At 50.8% G+C, this 14,555-nt stretch overlaps 1 protein-coding gene across 1 annotated transcript in view; it reads left to right on the top strand.

Moving 5' to 3' along the window:
• Positions 1 to 14,555, top strand: part of LOC142570401 (uncharacterized) — a 90,462-nt gene that overhangs the window by 13,364 nt on the left and 62,543 nt on the right. The window lies entirely within an intron of this gene.

Genomic DNA, 14,555 nt, shown 5'->3' with positions numbered 1-14,555 from the left:
AAAATCGGCGACGTCTGTTGCGCAAGTAGTCGGCACCGCCTTTCTTATCGCGTAGCGTGTCGCGTAATTAGTAGCGATGGCGATCCACTTATTCCCTCTACTCGTCGTCCGAAAGAGGCCAAGCAGGGCAAGGCCTACGCGAAACAACAGTTCAGAGGGAACATCAATTGAATGGAGTCGTCCGACCGGTTCCAGGGGAGGTTCCTTTCGGCGCTGAAACAATTCGCAAGTTGTGACATAATGACGCACACAACGGTAGAGACCCGGCCAGAATAACCGGCGTCGCACGCGGTCGTAGTTACGCAAAACTCCAAGGTGTCCCGCCGCCGGTGCATCGTGAAGTTGTTGGAGAGCGACGGATCGCCGATGAGGAAGGACAAGGATCAACTCAGGGCCGTCAGGGTTTACCTTGTGGCGGTGGAGGAAGCCGTCGCGCAACCTGAGCATGCGGCACGTGCCGTCAGTGCTGCCAGATTGCACTCCGGCGATGATAGATTGTAAGGATTCGTCGCGTTATTTTTCAGTGCGCATGCCGGTCATGTCAGTAACAGCCATTACGCAGGTCACCGGATCATGCAGCACGATCAGGGGGATCCATGGGGTGACGAGAGAGGCAGTCAGCGTCTTTGTGGAGGCTTCCAGTCTTGTTAATGACTATAAATGGAAATTCCTGGAGGCGCAAAGCCTAGCGACCAAGCCATCCTGTGCGTGGTGTTCTTTAACAACCGAAAACGTGCGGCCGTACAAATATGACCGGAACTTGGTGACAGCGCAAACTAAAGCCAAGCACTTCCGCTAGGTGATGGAGCTATCACACATTCTGTACGATTCTGCTGTTGGGCGAGAACAGCGCCGATGCCATGGCCGCTTGCGTCAGTGTGGACTTCGGTCATTGTAGATGGATCAAAGTGGGCAAGTATGGAAGGGGTGGTCATTAACCCGATGAGAGCGACGAACGTGTGAGCCTGCTCCAAGCCCCATGAGGATGGCATCTTCTTCTTTAGAACATCTGTCAAAGGGCGAGCAACGTCAGCGAAGATTTTGACGAAACGGCATAAGTAAGAACACAGGCTGACGAAGCAGCGCATGTCAGAAGCAGAACGGGGCACAGGGAAGCTGCGTACCACGGCAATTTTTCCGGATCTGGTTGGACACCGGATGCGTCACTGAGGTGTACCAACGCGGTAATCTGACGGCGCCCGAATGGACATTTCGTGGAGTTCAGTTGGAGGCCGGTTTTCGCAAGACCGCCGGTATTGCAGCGAGTCGGATAAGGTAGCTGGTGAACTGGGGAGAAAAAAACAATAACGTCGTCAGGATGAGGAAGACAGGTGGTCCATTTGTAGCCTCGCAGAAGAGAGTCCATCATACGTTCAAATGTCGTAGGAGCATTGCATAGGCAAAAGGGCGTGATTTCAAACTGACATAAGCCATCCGGCGTGGTGAAGGCCGTCTTCTCGCGGTCCATTTCATCAACTGAAATCTTCCAGTAGGCGGATCGAAGTTCGATGAACGAGAAGTATTTAACTCCGAGCAAACAGTCCAAGGCATCATCGATGCGTGGTAGTGGGTAGACGTCTTTTCGTGCGATCTTGTTTAAGTCACCATAATCACCGCAAAAACGCCAGGTACCATCTTTCCTTTTCACAAAGACGACAGGCGAAGCCCAAGGGCTGGCTGATGGCTCGATGACCCTTTTGCAGAGCATTTTGTCCACTTCTGATTGGATGACTCGACGTACAGCATGAGATACACCATAGGGACGCCGACGAATAGGATTCGTGTCTGCAGTGTTTATACGGTGCTGAACAACACATGATTGGCCTAAAGGCCTGTCGCCGAAATCAATGATGTCACTGTAGGGTTCAAGCAGGGGACGTATGTCCGTGGCCTGTGCAGAGGTGAGAACAGGTTCAATCATTTTCGCGAAGTTATCCGTTAAGGAACCAGAGCTGTGAGCTGCAATCGGCGCTAATAAACCACTCTTGGCATTCAGACTCTCAATATCCAATTCGGAACCACAAGAAGCTCTTGGCCAAGAACATGCCGGCCAGAATCAGTTGAGGGCACAGGCTCAAATTCAGAAGCGGTAGAACGACGTTGTTATTCGTAACCGTGACCAGCGTAGGCGGAACAGCAAAGTCCAGGTTCAAAAGCACGTCGATGATGGGGCGAGTCACATATTCAGCGTGAGCAACATATGTCGTGGCGGTCAAAGTGACGCAAGTGACTGCCTTGGGTGACAGACGCACATCGTGACACGAGCACAAGTGCGGTGGGGCAGTGCTCGGAGGATCGGCGAGTTGATGCAGTTCCACGTTAAGAACGCCGGTTCCGCAGTCGATGAGAGCAGAATGATTGGATAAAAATTCCACCCCAAGGATAACGTCGTGAGGGCAGTTGTCGATCACAGCAAAGAGAAAAGAAGTAGGGCGGCCGGCTACACCTAAACGCGCAGCACACATTCCGAGAACAACCAGCACACCGCCGTCAGCCACATGAAGCACTCTGGATGCTGCTGGGGTGAGGACTTTCTTTATAGGTCTACATAGGCTGGCACTCTTCACAGATACGTGGGCTCCCGTATCGACGAGTGCTTGGACAGGTACGCCGTCTATTTTAACGTCAAGTACACTTATGCTTGTGTGCGCAGACAGAGAATTTGCTGCAGTAGTAGGCAATGCTGCACCACCTCCGAGGGCTGCATTTCTGTTTTCCGAAAGGGTTCGGATAAAAGCCACAGGGGACTAAAGGCGACGTGGCTCTTGCGAATTGGAAGATGGGCGACGCGTTTGTGGTGAACGAGACTCGTGTGCGATGGTGAGCGACTAGAAGAGTTGTCGGCCCTGTTAGACTCGGCGGTGGGCGAAACATTGCGGAAATTTTCATCAAAACGGCTCAGGTTAGTCGGCATGCGAGGTGCGTCAATATCGGGCGACATGACCAATGCGGCGACAGGTGGAACATATTGGCTGTTCGTCCGCAGTTCTCCGCTTACTAGGGTTGCAATAACGCGGAGAGAAGCGTCGGGGTGAAGCGAAATTAGTAGAAGGGTGTTTGTTAGCTCTGGGATTAGTAGCAGCACAAACAGAACGTAAAATAATATTTTCGAATTCTTGGAGATTGATGGCTTGTACGAGGGGAACTGAAAATGTAGCATCAGGGGTAGGCGTACAGAAAACTGCGGGCGCCTTCGCATCCAGTTCATGTCGAACGATTCGCACCATGGCTTCTGATGGCGACGCATGCTTCTGTGCGGGTTGATGTTCACACGTCGACGTTGCGGCTGTATTGGGAAGCCTGGCGAATGATTGCAAGACGCGTCGGCTTTTCGCCTGCTCGAAGTGTTGGCACTCCTTATCGATAGCGTCAACTCTATAGCACCTTTTGCACATGCGAAAATTAAAGCCATCGTCAGCAGTGCCCTTCAGCATGTACCAGCCATTCTTAGCTTCTGTCATGTCGTGATCGCCTTTACGAGAAAGTACCACCAGGTCGTGGATGTACGAGACATAGGTCTTTGTGGGGGATTGGGCACGGGAGGCCAGTTCGTGCTTTGCGGCAATATTACGGCCAGCTGGTTTGCCAAACAATTTTGTCAACTTCTCCTTGCATTGGTCCCAGCTGGTTAGCTCCTCTTCGTGGTTTTCGTAACACACCTTTGCCGTGCCTCTTAGTTACAACAACAGGTTATCTAGTATAAGCGTAGGGTCCCATCTGTTTATTCCCCTCTCGCGTTTGTACATAGCCATCCACTCTTCACTGTCGGCGCCATCTGTCCCGCAGAAAGTTCCATGATCCTTGGGTTCCTGAAGCACAAGCTAAGGCGACAGCGACGTTGCTGGCGACGGTGACGTTAGAGGCGGCAACGACGTTGATGCCGCATGCTCACCGTCACTCATGGTGCGGAAGGTGATGCAACGTCCACTGCGGAGTTCCGTTTCCAGCCGTGGTAACACGCATCTCCCACCAATATGTTACAGGGATGTTGGGAGTATAGGAAGGCTGTATTTACAATATATATGCAAGGTGAGTCAGAGTAATTAAGATGGCTGATCACCCACAACACGCGGCACCAGCGCGTCGCGATCTTCTTCTTCTTCTCTCTTCTTCCATCCTTACGTAACAATATATATGGAAACACAGGAAAAAACGATAACAGTAAAAGGGAAGACAGAGGCGGCCATAGTGAAACAAAGAGCGTTATGGGGATAGAATAGGTACGAGGTGCTTCGGTGCATCTGGAAGCTGTAATGGGTCCAGGAGTTATATTTGGAAATGCAGTTCTTTGCTTGAAATCAGTGGTACAATCAGGACACGATGGCAACCAAAGGACAGTGGGACGCCTCGCATAGGACGCTCACGGGAAAACTACAGATGGAGCTGTGCAGGGTGGTATGAGCTGGACATGTTTTGAAGTGCGGGAAGCACACAGTAAAATTAATTAAGAACGACTGAAGAATATGGAAGAAAGTAAATGGGCTGGTTGAGCGTTCAGGTATTTGTACAAGAATAACACTGATTCACAGTGGAGGAAAGGAACTAGGAAGCTTCCCATCAAGTATACGGCCTGTATGGTGAGCAACATGGCAACAAAGAACGTCAAGCGGAATATCATAGAGGCTGAGAGAATCTCATGGGTAGCGGCAATGGAATATAAACCTGTTATAAGTAACTACATAGGAGGAAAAAACAAAATCTGGAAAGAAACACATTATCATAATTTAAAGGGAGGCTCAGAACTTTTCGAAGCGAGATCAGGGTGCCTGCGAACACGCACTTTTAAAGCGAGATACAAGAAGGAAGAAGAAACATTTGCTTGCTTCGCTAAAGCTAGGGAAACGAAGGAGGACGTTTTATTATAATGTGAAGATATATGCCCGGCCGTTAATTTAGGAATGACTGGCCTCTTTGAAACCATTGTGGTCAGCGAGATCAGGGGGAATGTAAACATGTCCGCAAGAGACATGAGTAAGAAGCGATTGAAAAATTCGTGAAAGAAAGGTTAGGGGAGCGACAAACAGCGGAGGCGTAGAAAAACAAACTTCACAATAGGGGTTCAGAAAGTTTGGTGGTATGAATTCATCGCAGGTTATTTTTTTCTTTTTTTTGTTTTTTTTACATAGCTAGGACATTAGGAATAAAATAACTAGAGCTTGGTGGCGCGACCCACCGCCCCGTTCCAAGGGGACGCTGATAACATCCATCCATCCATTGCGGCCCACACAATAGGCCGCGCTTCTACTGGGACGCTCGGCTTCGGGCATAGCGCTCGCCGCCAAGGTGTCGCGGTAAACATTACGCTTACATAAGCTGCAGTTGCCGCGAAGCGTGAGAAGCAGTCAGGGATTTTCGGATGCTATCGCGTTCCGCTCTTAAAGGCAAATAAGAGGTTTACCTCTTATTTAGTAAAATGTATGTAAAAATTTTGTGGGCGCTTAAGCTTCGCGTTTAAGAGTGGAACGCGATAGCCTTCAAAGGTCCCTCACTGCTTCTCACGCTTCCCGGCACCTGGAGCGTATGTAGCCGTAATGTTTACCGGGAAACGCTCGCCGAGAACGCTATGCACGAACACGAGCTTTGTCGTAGAAACACGGCCTCTTACGTGGGGCCGGATGGGTGGATGGATGTTATGAGTGTCCCCTTTGGAACGGGGCGGTGGGTTGCGCCACCAAGCTCTTGCTACTATACTACCTCATATGGTACCTAGGTTAAACAATGAAAAAAAAAAAAGAAAACGCTGTGAACTACCCCGCCCAAATTTTCTGATGCCCTATTGCGAACTGCGCTTTTGTACGTCTCCGTCTTTTGTCGTTTCCCCACTTTTCTTCCACCAATCCTTGAATCGCCTCTTACTAATGTCTATTTCGGACATGTTTGCTTTACCACTGCTTCCGCTGAACCCAAGGGCTTCAAGGAGGCCAGTGATGCCTAAATCGACCGCTGGTGTTGCGTTTCGCCTGCGACACGTGGTTTTGCCGGCGCGACTGCGGCGGGGCGGCAGACATTTTGGCCCGATCGTCGTCGCCGCAACACTCATCGCCAGGTGTTTCCAGGCGCGACTGCGGCGATGCGACCGCCTAGGGATCATCCTCGCATTCCAGTCATTGTGCCCGAAACAGGCGATGCCAAAGCAGGGATCTCATTCCAGTCATTGTGCCCGAAACAGGCGATGCCAAAGCAGGGATCTCGTTCCAGTCATTGTGCCCGAAACAGGCGATGCCAAAGCAGGGACCATCCTCTCATTACAGTCATTGTGTCCGACCGGCAGCGCCACGACAGGGTGCTACGAGATCGTGCTCGACATGGTGCTACGGCATCGCTACGACAGTGTGCGTCACCATTAGCCCATTGTACATTCACGTGCTCGTCTTTTGAGGGGTTCCTTCTTGCCCTCAACTGCGAGAGTATAAAAACAGCTGCCCCCGGACGCCAAAAGGAGGGCTCCGATTTCTTCTGTTGAGTGAAGTGCTCTCCCGTCTCTCTACTTCGGTCAACCTGACCGCCAACTCTTTGCGATGTTAAAATAAACAAGTTGTTTCGTTGTTACCAGTCGACTCATGCTTTGCCGGGACCTTCGGATGCTTCCAGTTGTACCCCAGGCCGCCAGGCCAACGCTACCCTTGGGGCTTGCGACCCAGGTACAACCACGGGCGTCAGCGCCGAGTTCCCAACAGATCGTACCAGCAGTCCGATCCCAAACATCTGGTGCCAGCGGTGAGATCGAGTCCGACTCCAAACATCTGGTTGGCAGCGGTGAGATCGCCTCCGACTTCAAACAACTGTCTGCCAGCGGTGGGATCGCGACAACGGAGGCCAGCAGCGAAGAGATGCAGTTGACTGTATGCTGAGCAGCTCAACGACGATCCGGGAGCAGTGCAACGAGCCCTGTGTGACGACTGGTTGCCTGCAGCGGAACGACTGCGCGGAATTCCTGCCTGCGAGGTTTGGTGAGTGCGGGACTTTCTTCTTCTGAGCTTTGCCAGGCTTTTGTTAGTGTCAGAAACAGAGCTGGTAATTGTGGTTGTCGTTGCTGCCGGGTTAGTTTGCGGCAAGACAATAATAGGCAGTAGAGAAAGCAGCATTCAGAGCAGCCATGGATTTGAAGTCGTTGCGCAAACCGAAATTGTTGGAGCTTGCAAGAGAGTTGGGTCTGGATGTCTCAGACAAACTAAGAAAACCGGAACTGATAAAGGCTATTCTTGAGTTAGAGGCTGAGGATGACGAGCTGTCGGAATGCCTTGAGACCATTGAAGAGAGAGAGACTGCAAAAAGACAGGAGCGCGAACTTAAAGAGCAAAAAGAAAAAGAAGAGCGCGAACTTAAAGAACAGAAAGAAAAAGAAGAGCGTGAACGTAAAGAACAGAAAGAAAAAGAAGAGCGTGAACGTAAAGAACAGAAAGAGCGAGAGCAACAAGAGCGTGACCGTCAACACGCTTTGGAAATGAAGCGTCTTGAGGTAGAGATGGAACGCGCTCGTAATGGAAGTCAGGCACACGGTGCAGGAGAACGCGTATTGTTCAAAATGACGGACCTGATGCGGCCGTTTAAGCTTGGAGAGGACATTGGTTTGTTCCTGGTTAACTTTGAGCGAACGTGCGAGAAGCAGGGGTTCTCTCGGGAAACGTGGCCACAGCGCTTGCTCACTTTGTTACCCGGCGAGGCGGCCGACGTAGTCGCTCGCTTGGATAGAGAGGAGGCAGAGGATTTCGACAAAGTAAAATCGAGTCTGCTAAAAAAGTACCGGCTGTCTGCGGAGGCGTTCCGTCGGAAGTTTCGGGAAAATGAGAAAGGCAGAAGTGGGTCATATACAGAGTTTGCGTATAGGCTTATGTCGAACATGCAGGAGTGGCTCAAAGAAGAGAAAGCGTTTGGTGACCACGATAAAGTTCTGCAGTGTTTCGGGCTAGAACAGTTTTATAGTCGGTTACCGGAGAACGTGCGATACTGGGTCTTGGATAGGCCAGACGTTTGTACGGTGGCTAAAGCCGCTGAGCTAGCCGAGGAGTTTGTGACGCGTCGGGCTCGCGGAGCTAAGGACGGTCAAAAGGGTGAATTTGGCTCGAAGTTTGGGAGGCCGAAATTCACGCCCATGAGATTAAAGGGGGACACGCGTAGTGAGGATGCGAGCGAAAGCAGTCCGACCAAACGTAAAGAGACGGCGGCAGCCAAACGCAGAAAGCGGTTCGAGATGAGGCGAGCGCGCTTGTGTTATACGTGCCAGAAGCCGGGTCACTTTTCGGCGCAGTGTCCGGAAACAACACCAAAAGTTGTGTTTTTTTCAATAGGCAGCACTGACGAGAACATGAAGCTTCTCGAGCCTTACATGCGAGACCTCCTCGTAAACGGGAAAGAGTGCCGAGTGCTTCGCGATTCCGCAGCTACGATGGATGTAGTTCACCCGTCTTACGTAGAACCCCATATGTTCACGGGCGAGTGCGCGTGGATCAAGCAAGCCGTGGAAGCTCATAGCGTGTGTCTGCCAGTAGCAAAGGTGCTTATTGAAGGACCTTTCGGAGCGCTTGAGACGGAGGTGGCAGTGTCATCTATGCTGCCACCCCAGTACCCGTACCTATTTTCAAACAGGTCCGATCACCTCCTGCGCGAGAAGGGGCTTTTGTTTGGTGAAGCTAGTGTTCAGGCCTTAACCAGATCGAAGGTTCGGGAGCTCGCTGCAAAGGCGGTAGTTGCGGGGCCGACGTTATCAAACAACGAAAAAGGGTCAGAGGCGCAGCAAGCTGATATTCCGAGCACGCCCGAACTGAATAAACTTGAGTCTGTAACGTTAAAGGCGCCAGATACTGGAGAGGAAATGCCCGACACGGGAAAGTTAGAAGAGCTATCTACTGATTTGCTCATCGCGCCTACGTCAGACGGACTTGATAGGTTGCTAAAAGTCAGCCGGTCGGCTTTGATAGCCGAGCAAAAAAAGGATGGCAGCCTGGAAAACGTGCGCTGCAATGTCAAAGAAGGTATCGCCAGGAAAACTGCGCGTTTTGTGGAAAGAGGTGGAGTCCTGTACCGGAAGTATCTAGACCGCAGAGGAGTGGAGTTCGATCAGCTGATCGTGCCTCAATGCTATCGTCAGGATCTGTTGCGCTTGTCACACGGGGGTTCGTGGTCCGGACACCTTGGAGTTAAGAAAACTAAGGACCGTCTCTTGCAAGAGTACTATTGGCCAGGGTGTTTTCGGGACGCAGACCATTTCGTGAGGACATGTGACACTTGTCAGCGGGTGGGCAAACCAGGGGACAAATCGAGGGCGCCGTTGAAATTGGTACCTATCATTACGGAGCCTTTTAGACGGCTCGTTATTGATACTGTGGGACCTCTGCCGGTAACAGCCACGGGGTACAGACACATTTTGACTGTGATCTGCCCAGCGACAACGTTCCCTGAAGCAGTGCCGCTTAAAGAACTCAGCTCAGTTGAGATAGTTAATGCACTACTGTCCATATTTGCGCGAGTTGGTTTTCCTGCGGAAATCCAATCAGATCAGGGCACAGTGTTTACTAGCGCTTTGACGACAACTTTTCTCGAAAGGTGTGGGGTAAAGCTGTTACACAGCTCAGTGTACCACCCACAGTCGAATTCCGTTGAGAAGCTCCACTCCGTCATGAAGCGCGTGTTGAGAGCCTTGTGTTTTGAACATCAAACTGACTGGGAGCTGTGTCTGCCTGGGGTGATGTTTGCTTTAAGGACCGCGCCGCATGCGGCTACGGGGTTTTCGCCAGCTGAACTGGTGTACGGTCGCTCGCTTCGGTCTCCGCTTCGCATGCTTCGAGAATCATGGGAAGGTAGGGGCGACGACCCAGTCGTGGTGGAGTACATGCTTAAGCTCCTCGAACGCTTAAGAAGGGCACAGGAGTTGTCAGGTGAAGCAATGACAAAGGCCCAGCAGAGGGCCAAGGTTTATTATGATCGGACAGCCAGGGCCCGTCGTTTTGAGGTTGGCGATGAGGTCATGATATTGCGCACATCGCTAAACAACAAACTAGACGTGCAGTGGGAGGGCCCAGCACGAATTGATCAGAAACTGTCGGACGTTAACTACGTGGTAAGTCTGCCAGGAAAGCGGAAAGCACAGCAAGTTTACCACTGTAATCTGCTCAAACCTTATAGACAAAGGGAAGCAGTGGTTTGCATGATGGTAAACGTTCCTGAAGAGCTTCCGGTCGAGCTTCCAGGACTAGGCTCAGTGACGAACAGGGAAGACACCGGTCAAGTCATTAGTGACCTTATCAGTAAAGCACCGCTGTCGCCCGAGCAGAAAACCGAACTACACCAGCTATTACAAGAGTTTCAAGGTCTGTTCTCTGAGAGGCCTGGTAGGACTTCTGTACTTACTCATGATATAGAACTTACCTCCCCAGAGCCAGTACGATCCAAGGCGTATCGGGTGTCACCCCGCCAGAGCGATATTATGGAGGCTGAGGTAAAGAAAATGCTACAGCTCGGTGTTATTGAGGCAGGTGAGAGTGATTATACCTCCCCTTTGATTTTAGTTGAGGTACCGGGCAAGGAACCTCGTCCTTGCGTCGACTACCGCAGGCTTAATTCCATCACTAAGGATCAAATTTATCCGATCCCTAACATCGAGGAGCGCCTTGAGAAAGTTAGTAGCGCTCAGTTTATTTCCACCCTAGATCTTGTCAGGGGTTATTGGCAGGTTCCACTTACAGAAGAGGCTAGTAGGTATGCGGCGTTCATTTCACCAATGGGAACATTCCGTCCTAAAGTGTTGAGTTTTGGTTTGAAGAACGCGCCATACTGTTTTTCAAGCCTCATGGATAAAGTGTTGCGGGGACAGCAAGAATTCGCTTTACCGTATCTAGACGACGTAGCGATATTCTCCGCATCCTGGTCTGAGCATATGGCACACTTGCGGGCAGTGCTAACCCGCCTGCGCGAAGCGGGCTTGACAGTCAAGGCTCCTAAGTGCCAGATAGCACAGGCCGAGGTTGTCTACCTCGGTCACGTGATTGGTCAGGGTCGTCGCCGCCCCTCTGAAATAAAAGTGGCCGCTGTGCGAGACTTTCCGCAACCGCGCACCAAGACCGATATTCGGTCATTCTTGGGTGTCACCGGCTACTATCAGAGGTACATCCCTAGGTACTCTGATATCGCGGCTCCCCTGACGGATGCTCTAAGAAAGACAGAGCCTCAAACAGTCGTCTGGGACGAGACAAAGGAAAGAGCTTTTAGCGCCCTAAAGAGTGCCCTAACAAGCCAGCCTGTGCTACGATCGCCAGACTATACAAAAGGGTTCATTGTTCAGTGCGATGCTAGTGAGCGAGGCATGGGCGTTGTACTGTGCCAACGGGAAAATGGAGAAGTAGAACACCCCGTCCTGTATGCTAGTCGTAAGCTGACCAGTCGTGAGCAGGCGTATAGCGCCACCGAGAAAGAGTGTGCGTGTCTCGTGTGGGCCGTTCAGAAATTGTCATGCTATCTAGCCGGCTCGAGGTTTATCATTGAGACGGATCACTGCCCTCTCCAATGGCTGCAGACCATCTCTCCCAAAAATGGCCGCCTCCTGCGCTGGAGCCTCGCTTTACAACAATATTCCTTTGAGGTGCGTTACAAAAAGGGGAGTCTCAACGGTAACGCCGATGGCTTAAGTCGAAGCCCCTAACGTAGGAATCAGCCTCAAAATTGTTTGTTACTGGTGTTTTCTTCCTGAGGCAGGATTTTTTTTTAACATATTGCTTTTGTTTAGTGTTTCAAAGTGATGATATGCTTTCTAGTGCAATTTTTCAATTTGTGGACGCGTTCTGAGTGATGCTAGACTACTGTAAGGAACTAGGCAGTGGTATAAAAAGGGGAAAGAGCCTGGCAGGGCTTAGTGAGGGTTGTGCCGTGCTTGCTGACTGAGCGGTTGAGTTTCAGCGTAGTTCTAACGCTTGCCGGGAACGAGAACAAAAATGTGAACTCTCCCGAAGTCACTTTGCAGTGTCCCGTGCGAACCTGAACAAGAGAACGAGGCCTTCTCTGTGCGCTGCGCTCAAGAAACGTCGAGGGACGCCCGACTTCGGTTATGAGCATCATCGAGCGACATCCCTCCGGACAGCGGATGCAGTCCCCTGTCCATCGGGATCTCCTTCCCCCGGCGGGGCGGTCTGTTGCGTTTCGCCTGCGACACGTGGTTTTGCCGGCGCGACTGCGGCGGGGCGGCAGACATTTTGGCCCGATCGTCGTCGCCGCAACACTCATCGCCAGGTGTTTCCAGGCGCGACTGCGGCGATGCGACCGCCTAGGGATCATCCTCGCATTCCAGTCATTGTGCCCGAAACAGGCGATGCCAAAGCAGGGATCTCATTCCAGTCATTGTGCCCGAAACAGGCGATGCCAAAGCAGGGATCTCGTTCCAGTCATTGTGCCCGAAACAGGCGATGCCAAAGCAGGGACCATCCTCTCATTACAGTCATTGTGTCCGACCGGCAGCGCCACGACAGGGTGCTACGAGATCGTGCTCGACATGGTGCTACGGCATCGCTACGACAGTGTGCGTCACCATTAGCCCATTGTACATTCACGTGCTCGTCTTTTGAGGGGTTCCTTCTTGCCCTCAACTGCGAGAGTATAAAAACAGCTGCCCCCGGACGCCAAAAGGAGGGCTCCGATTTCTTCTGTTGAGTGAAGTGCTCTCCCGTCTCTCTATTTCGGTCAACCTGACCGCCAACTCTTTGCGATGTTAAAATAAACAAGTTGTTTCGTTGTTACCAGTCGACTCATGCTTTGCCGGGACCTTCGGATGCTTCCAGTTGTACCCCAGGCCGCCAGGCCAACGCTACCCTTGGGGCTTGCGACCCAGGTACAACCACGGGCGTCAGCGCCGAGTTCCCAACAGATCGTACCAGCAGTCCGATCCCAAACACTGGGTAGACGTCTTCACATTCTAATAAAACATGCTCCGTCGTTGCCCCAGCTTTACCGCAGCAAGCACATGCTTCTTCTTCCTTCTTATATACCGCTGTATAGGTGCGTGTTCTAAGTCATTCCGATCTCGCTTCGGAAAGTAATGAGCTTCCCTTTGGGTTATCATAAATGGTTTCTTTCCTGATTTCGTTTTTTCCTCTTAAGTAGTTACTCCTGGCAGCTTTCTTTTCCATTGCCGCCACCCATGAGTATAATTCAGCCTCTCTGACTTTCCGCTTGACCTCCATTGTTGCTGTGTTGCCCACACTACAGGCCGCATACTTGCTGGTGAGTATCCTAGTTCTTTTCCTCCACTGTGAATCAGTATTTTTCCTGTACAGATACCTGAACACTCTCCCAGCCCATTTACTGTCTTCCATATTCCTGAGCCGTTCTTCATACTCAATTTTACTGCGAGCTTCCCTCACTTCAAAACTAGTCCAGCCCATATCACCCTGCACAGCTTCATTTGTAGTCTTCCCGTGAGCGCCCAATGCGAGGCGACCCACTGACGTTTGGTTGCCGTCGAGTCCTGATTGTACCCCTGGTTTAAAGCCAACAACCGCATTTCCACAAGTAAGTCCTTGAACCATTACACCTTTTCACATACTTCGGAGGACCTCGTACATATTGTATCCCCATAGCGCTCTGTGCTTCCATTATGGCTGCAATTCTCTTCCCCTTTACTGTTATGGTTTTTTTCTTTTGTGTTTCCATATATGCATTGCCTTCGTTTATCCATATGCCAACATATTTATATTCTGTTAGCCGAGGTATTTCTTGCCCCTGTATCTCCATTGTCTGTTCACTGTTTTTATTGAATACCATAACACCTGATTTTCTAACACTAAATTCCAAACCTAAATTGTTGCCTTCCTCTCCACAGATATTAGCCAGACGTTGCGAATCACTTTGCTTGTTAGCTAGCAACACAATGTCATCCGCATAAAATAAACCTGTGAGTTGCTGCTCTATTACTGTACCCTCCTGTTTGTATGAGAGATTAAAGCCGATATTACTTCCTTCTAACGCCGCCACTATCCTCACCATGTACATCATAAACAGCAGCCGGCATAAAGGGCACCCTTCCCTCAGTCCCTTGTTGATATGAACTTTCTCCTCGCTCCTCATCCCTTCCCATTCAACGCAAACGGTGTTTTCTAGATAAATCTCTCTCAAAAGCTGTAGACAATCGTTACCTAAGCCTTCCCCTTCCAGAATATCCCACAAGATGTTGCGGTCTACGTTGTCGTAGGCTCGTGTAATGTCTAAAAAAGCCACATACAAACGGTCTGCTTTCTGCTCTTGATATTTCAATACACTCAGTAAGAACAAACAAGTTATCATCCAAACGCCTACCTATTCTGAAGCCATTCTGAAGCTCTCCCAAAATGCCATTATTCTCTGCCCATGCTTGAGGCTTTAATTTGATTGCCTGCATTGCTAGCCTGTATATTACCGATGTAATGGTCAACGGCCTATACGAGGGAATTGTGTCTTTCTCCCCTTTACCTTTATAAATTAAATTCATTCTACTTTGTCGCGAACTGTCCAATCAATGCGGCGGAGTCGAGCGCCATCTGGAGGTATTGCGAGGAAGCGGGCGCGCCGCTCCGTGGCCCCCGAGACACCCGCGC

This window comes from Dermacentor variabilis, chromosome 2 (genome assembly GCF_050947875.1).
Source record: "Dermacentor variabilis isolate Ectoservices chromosome 2, ASM5094787v1, whole genome shotgun sequence".
Lineage (NCBI taxonomy): Eukaryota > Metazoa > Arthropoda > Arachnida > Ixodida > Ixodidae > Dermacentor > Dermacentor variabilis.
This window is presented reverse-complemented; position numbering and strand designations above follow the sequence as displayed.